Here is a 7,573-nt window from a genome sequence, read left to right as displayed (position 1 = left end):
GTTACCTCTAAGTTTTTTTTAGCTCCTTTTTTTTCTTATCGTCAAAACGTGCAAACCTCAAAAACTTGGCCTTGCGCTTAATGGTGTCTACCTTGCCCTGACAACAATAAGTTTATCTACTTTTAGTCAATTTGTAATCTCACTCCCCCAGTCTCTCATCTCGCGTACTTTAGGTGCAATGGGACCCGTCTTCGCCCACTAGACTTATATTATACATTTCAATAGAAGCCCATGGACCTTTCGCCGAATTCAATCAGAAACTAGTTAATTCACATTTTATTTCACATTTTTCATTTTTATTCCATCGAATGCGGTAAACATCAACATAAAGAAGTATAAGCTAGAATAGGCCAAAACAAATGAATGAATATACATATACGTATAAATATATAAATGCGTGTGTTTTTCTTCTCTCTCTTACTCTCTCTATACAAAATATATATATATATATATACACTAAATAAAATATATAAGATAAATATATATATAGTATAATATATATATATGCATATGTATATACATATGTGTATATATATATATATATATATAATATATAATATAATAATATATATAGTACACATTGGCGGTGTGTGTATTATTATTTCATCTACTCATACCCTATATACCTATAAACATACCTTCAATTTCCATTATTCTTTTCCCGTCATTTTCCCTCCAGCTCTGAATACAAGGCGTAACGACAATTCATCTGCCTCTTGTATCCTTTAGTGATTCTATGTGGAATAAAATATGCGCATGCATATAAGTGTGTGTTTGTGGGTAAAGGTCAATAATGAGTAGACAGACAGGGGAAGAGAGTACAAGCACGAGAGTCAGTGTATCAAGTATCATCCTGGCCCACACATCGCTCTCCATTCACGTGAAGCCGAGTTCACTTTGGCCATGCGCCGTAACGGCTGACCCTCACCCCCTCCCCCTCCCCTGCCCACCATAGGGAAGGTAACATTTGGCAACAAAGGACATATTCTGTAACCTTTGACTGGGCTCGAAAGCCCAGGCCATACCAAGAGGAGAGCCAGGAACAAGCCATAAGATAAATAATCAAATGATAGACATCTGTCCATATCAATCTACAAAATTCCTCAGGCGACTTCCCCACCTTACCTTTAATAGTTCAACGTGGCTCAGAATTTTCCTGAAAGTTATTCAAGCTGCTTTGGGCCTTCTTTCATACCCTGGATGTTACACCTGAGACTCAGCACTATCATTTGTATTTTGTTCCTTGAATGAGATAAATGATTGGTTTGAGATATTATTCAATTCACAATCATCGCCATCACATCAATCACACGATTTCACGTCATTATCGAGAATTCAACTCTGTATCCATTACAACAGAAGAGTAGTTATAAAGTAACATTCAAACCTGCGCAAGCAAAAACTAATAGAAACTCACCTCAGAGCGCCAATCGTGCACACTTGTAGAATCGAAATCATTTGTTCAGGTCTCCTATTTTTTCTCTTTGCAATTTGAGCTAAATGTTCTTCCAGGAAAAGAACAGGACCTTGTTTTGAATCTTTGTTTGCTTTTTTTTTATATAATACTTTTAAAACCTCATTCACATGTAAAGAGAGAAAAATTATGAAGAAAAATTAGAAATTGCATTGATGCATTGTAGTATGTGTACAGAATGGAGGAGATGAAAGAGACAAATAGAGTGTAGAAGAAAGAAAACGGAGACATAGAGGGGAGAAAGAGAGGGAGGACAGGGAAGTATACCCTGCACTCTCAAACACTCGTGTTGCACCAAAGCCCAATACCCACAGCCCGTGCCACGCCCAACCGCCCACGCACGCTAGCCCTCCCCCATCACCTCCCCAGGCATCAAACATACAAGTCAGAAGTTGAATAATGCAAGCAGACAAGGGCAAACAAACACTCCATCGCGTCTGGCTGAGTATCTTTTCCTTGTGTCTTCACTCGATCATAGCAGTAAGTGCACGATTGCCGGAAAATGCCTCAAACAAGACAGCACCCAAATCTGTCTTTTTCCTTTTCCCCACACTCTCCTGTGCAAGTCGAAAAATCCTTCACTACCATTTGCGCGAGAGAGAACAGCAGGTGGAGCACCGAGCCTCCTCGAAAATCTTTCCCTCGCTAGTCGTTTTTAACGAAAGTTCAGAAACACTGTTGCACTGGAATCAACATGCCATGCAGAATTCAGGCCTCGGACTCATCGTCCTTGTATTCAATGCAACATTCCAGCTAATCACCACCCCCCCCCCCCTCCCCGCCTTTTATCCGCTCTTTTTCCTTTCCAAACGTGGACTTTCAGAATCCTCATCGACATAAGCAGGAATCACCCGGAGATGACACAACCCATCCTACAAGGGCTTCCGACTAAGGGAACACTTCTACTTCACCAGTTTCACTCCACGACAGTACATGGCTGTAAGAACTTGTAGAATAGGACGTGTTTTTATCTATTGCTGTCCCAAAACTTGTGTTTACACCCACCCACCCCCCCACCCCTCCCACACACACAACACACACGAGCCACATCTATTTAGGTAGGAGTACTGAGAAAGTAGAGAGTAGTTAATAAGATAAGGAGAGAAGAGTTATTAGAGTGTGAAGGAGAGGAAGAATTAGAATAGGAATTTGAGAGGAACATTCAATAATTAAGATTAGAGAAAAAAGTGAAAAGTTAAAGGAAGAGAATAACGGATGAAAAGTAGAGAAGAGGAGGAGATAAAAGAGGCGAAGAGGAGAGAAAGATACAGAGGGGAGCTTCGCGATTATGTTCTATTCATGTGAAAGAAAATACAAACAAAAAAAACAACCCAAAAAAAAAAATAACAACGCCAACGCGTAACGAACTGACCACTACCACAACGCGGCGCCTACCTCCGCCTAACTCTACGCGTCATCCCTTTGACCCTGTCGCGCCACGCCCACCCTTGCCCTCTCCTTCACACCGCTTCTCAAGTCGCTGCTAACGCGCTCCGCAAACCTTCGCCGTCTTATCCGGCGCGACGCCGCCCTAACGAACTCCAAAGCTGTCTGCCCTACCTCCGCTACGCTTGACTCTCAACTTCCCTACACGCTCGTCTACTCCCTCGCGTACTCCGCGACGAACTCGCTCCTCCGCCGCTCGGCTCAACAAACTCAGCCCCGAACTACGCCCTCTGTCTTAACGCTGTCTGCTTCATGAACTCTTCCGTCCTCCAACTCTCTCTGCCACGACCTCCAATTGTCTGTCCTGCTCGACGACTCCCCCGCAGCTACTCAACTCCTTCTATCGGCCGCCTGTCCTATCCCCCTTCAACGTCTCCAACTCTTGGCGCTTCTCCTTAACTGCAGTCGGCCCCGACTCCTACGGCTTCTCTTCGATAACTCCCGCTCTTCCCGACCCACTACCTCTCTCACTCCTAAACAACACCCACTGCAAGGGCTATGGCTGTCTGAACAAGGGACCCGCCACAATACCCAGACACCCAGGTCCTAACCACAACACAACGTAATCATTTTCACCTCCCCGGCCCCAGTGCGAGACGACGAGCCACGGCGAAGTCCACGCTCGAACACTAAGTGACCTAACTACAGCTTCCTTGGGTCGGCTCAGCATCGCTCGCGGCTTGCTTATCTTTACATCTGGCAGTGAAAAAAATGACTCAGCAACAGCGGCTTCAACTACAAATGGTGGAACCCAAGAAGAGAAAAGTATAAGAGGACAGTGACCACACCCAACCCAGGACCTTAGAGACAGTAAACAGGAGTGCCAGAGAAAAAAAAAAAAGAAAGAAAGGAAGATAGACGCCATGGAAACCTACGAAGGCAACAGTGACAGGGACTACACGAGCCACCCCTCTTGGCAGCGTAAAAAGCAGCAAGGCCACTTATTACACTGACAGACTTGCAAATTGCGACCTTCTTAGAAAAAACTAAAGGGCGGTCCATGGTACATGAGAGCTAATACCAAGTTTTTCACAAGCCAGTCTGACAGGAGGCAAGGAAGACCATATCTGAGAAGGTTCGGTCGGTTTCGGCCAAAGGACGCAGAGAAGTTCCTGACTTTTCAGGTTCAAAAGGGACAGTGTTGTTGCCTTGCGACTCCTCTCTTATCAATTACAAACTCTGTCTGTCTCCTTCTTTCTACAGCTACGATCTCTCTCTCTATCAGTCTCTCTTCTCTCTCTCTAACTCTTCTCTCTCTCTCTCTCTCTTTCACTCTCTGACTCTGTCTCTCTCTCTCTCACTCTCCGTTACTCTTCTCTTTCTCTTTCTTTCTTTTCTCTTTCCTCTCTCTTCTTCCCTATCTATGATTTCTGTGTTTGTAAATCTGATTAATGGGCTTTTCCAGATGCTATTATAATATTATATCGCTCTCGCTCATCATACTCTGTGTTTCGTCCGCCTTTAACCTGATCCTGGCTGGAGCTGTAGTTTGCTTCGCCAAAAGCCCTGAGGCAGAGAAGTGGAAACGGGTCATAATATGCAATGGCAGCCAGAGGGAAAAAAAAAAAAAAAAAAAACTCTCAGAAGGAACACAGAAAAGAAGGTAATAGGCAGTGGCAGAAGAAGCAGCAAAGCAGCAGTTCTGACCTCCACCCCTTTCCGGAAAGGGTGATTTATTGTGCCCCCGCAGTGAAGTACATGACAAAAATTTTATCTGTGTACTCTCCGCCGGTTTACACACTCTCTACCCTACATCTAGTCCTCTCTCTCGCCCCTCTCCATCTATCTTCTATTTTACCCTCTTTCTACTATCATCTATCTCTTTCCTAATCTATCTATCTCACTTTTTTCCTATGTAAACCCCACGGAAACAACTTGGAGACATAAAAAACCCACGTGGCAATGCTATAAAAAACTAAGAAAACTAGGCATCTATTTTTAGCGATCCCCCGCCCAGATAAAAGACCACGTCAGGTCACTCGGAGACCCCAACTCCCCAAAACCGCTCACTGATATACTAAAACTTCCCCTCACTCCCCCCCTGACTACCACCCTGCTCCAAATTTAAACCTCCCTTCCAGCTGAAGCTATTTAAAAAGCTCAAAGAAGAAGAAGAAGACTACAAAACTTTTTTAAAAACCCTTTTTTTCCCTGTCCCCCCCCAGAGGAAAAAAATTTTCAAGTTGTCCCCGGCCCTTTTGATTTTTTTTAAATTTAAATAAGTAAAATTACGTTATTATTTACTAAGAAGGTTTAGAGAACACGCTAGATAAAAAATTTTATAAAATTTTCTTTATTCGTCTTATAGGACATAAATTTTTGGGAATTTTGCTCGTATGCCGGGCAGGGGGGAGCCGAGGGGTAAGCTAATCTTGGGCCTCAAACTGTAATGAAAAGGGTGTGATCCCCTACCCACAGCATATCTGGGCCTGTCAGTCCCCAAATTTACAGTCCATGTTTCTGATCCGGTACTTCTGTCAAAGAAAATTTCCTGAAATTTTTTCTGCATAGAACAACAAAGGGTAAAATACAATTTCTAAAAATCATTTAGACCGTAATATCTTCTGTTTTTGCATAAAATAAATTATTAAATCTTTATAAGTGAAAAAAAACATTCGGCGTGCCCTGCAAACAGAGACACACACCCCCGCCCCAATTATATATACAAAAACACTTTTTATTTATTGTATATCCCGGGATCTATCCCACCCATTTCTCTATATACTGTGTGTGTATTCATAAAAATATATATAATTTTTTTAAAAAGCATACAACAATATAGGTAATGAATCCCAGACACCATATATAATATATATATATATATATATATATATATAAAATATATATAATATATATTTATATAAAGTATATATATATATACATATATATATATATATATGATATATATTACGTATATATATAATATAATATATATTATAATTTTAAAATTTAAAATAAAATATACATAATATACATATATATATATATATGATATAATATACATATATATATATATATATATATATATATATAAATATATATATATATTATAATAATATATATATATATATATATAATATATATGCAAAACATAAAGGGATATATATATAATAAAATATATATATAAAAATATATATATATATAAAATAAACACATACAACACACACACACACACACACACAAAACCCCACACATCATATATATATATATATGTTTGTGTGTATATATAATATATATATATATATATATATAATATATATATAAAATATATATACATATTTTACATATATCCAGATATAAATAAATATATTATATAATATATTATTTTTTATTAAAATTATATATATATATAATGTTATTTTATATAAATATAATATATATATATAATAAAAAATATATATATTTTTATTTTAATTAAATATATATTATAAAATATATAATATATATATTTATATCTGCATTATTTTATAATGTTTATATATATAATATAATATTTTATATATATTTAATCTGCAATTTTGTTTTTATGTATATATGATATAATATATATAATATAATTGATATATATTATATTTACAAATATAACTATATATATAAATATAAATAAAATATATACATATACATATATACATATATGCAGAATAAATATATATTATATATATATATATATATTATAATATTATATATAATATATATATATTATATATATATATTTTTTTTTTTAAATAATACATAATATAACATATATATATATATATACATATATATATATATATATATATATATAATATTATATAAAATATATATATATATATAATGTATATATAAATACTTTTTAGTTTTATAAAAAAAGTATATAATATATAATATATATTTATATATATGTATATATTTATATCTGCTATATGATTTTATGTATATTATATATATAAAAAATATATAAAAATAGATATAAAAATATATATAAATATATATTATATAAAATTCATAAGCAGATATAAATATATATATATATATATATAAATATATTAAAAATATTTTATTTTTTGAAAAAATATATACATTATAATATATAATAAAATAAATATATATTATATATAATTTATATGTATATTAATATAATATATATATATACATAAATACATATATCAGATAAAAATATTAATATATAACAAATAAATATAAGTATATAAAATGTATAATATATATATAAAATTATATATATAATATATATATATATAATATAATATATATTTAAAAAAAAAGTGTGTATATTTGTACAAAATATATATAATATACAATATATATAAATAATAAAGTTATATAAAAATATATACATATATATAAATAATACAAATACATATATAATGTATATATATATAAATATATATATAAAATATAATAATAATATATATTATATATATAATAAAATATATTAAAAAATATAATAATATATATAATAATATATATGGGAAATATATTATATGTAATATGACATATATATATATATATAATATATATAAAAATAAATAAAATAAAAATGTATATATATATATACCAAATATTATATGTATATATATATATATATTATAGTTATAAAATAAATATATAAAATATGTATGTATATAAAAATATATAAACAAATATATATAT

Source organism: Penaeus japonicus, unplaced genomic scaffold (assembly GCF_977035675.1).
Source record: "Penaeus japonicus unplaced genomic scaffold, GWHDUDI00000001_assembly GWHDUDI00000040, whole genome shotgun sequence".
In the NCBI taxonomy this organism is placed as follows: domain Eukaryota; kingdom Metazoa; phylum Arthropoda; class Malacostraca; order Decapoda; family Penaeidae; genus Penaeus; species Penaeus japonicus.
The sequence above is the reverse complement of the archived record's forward strand: the minus strand, read 5'-3'. Positions refer to the sequence as shown.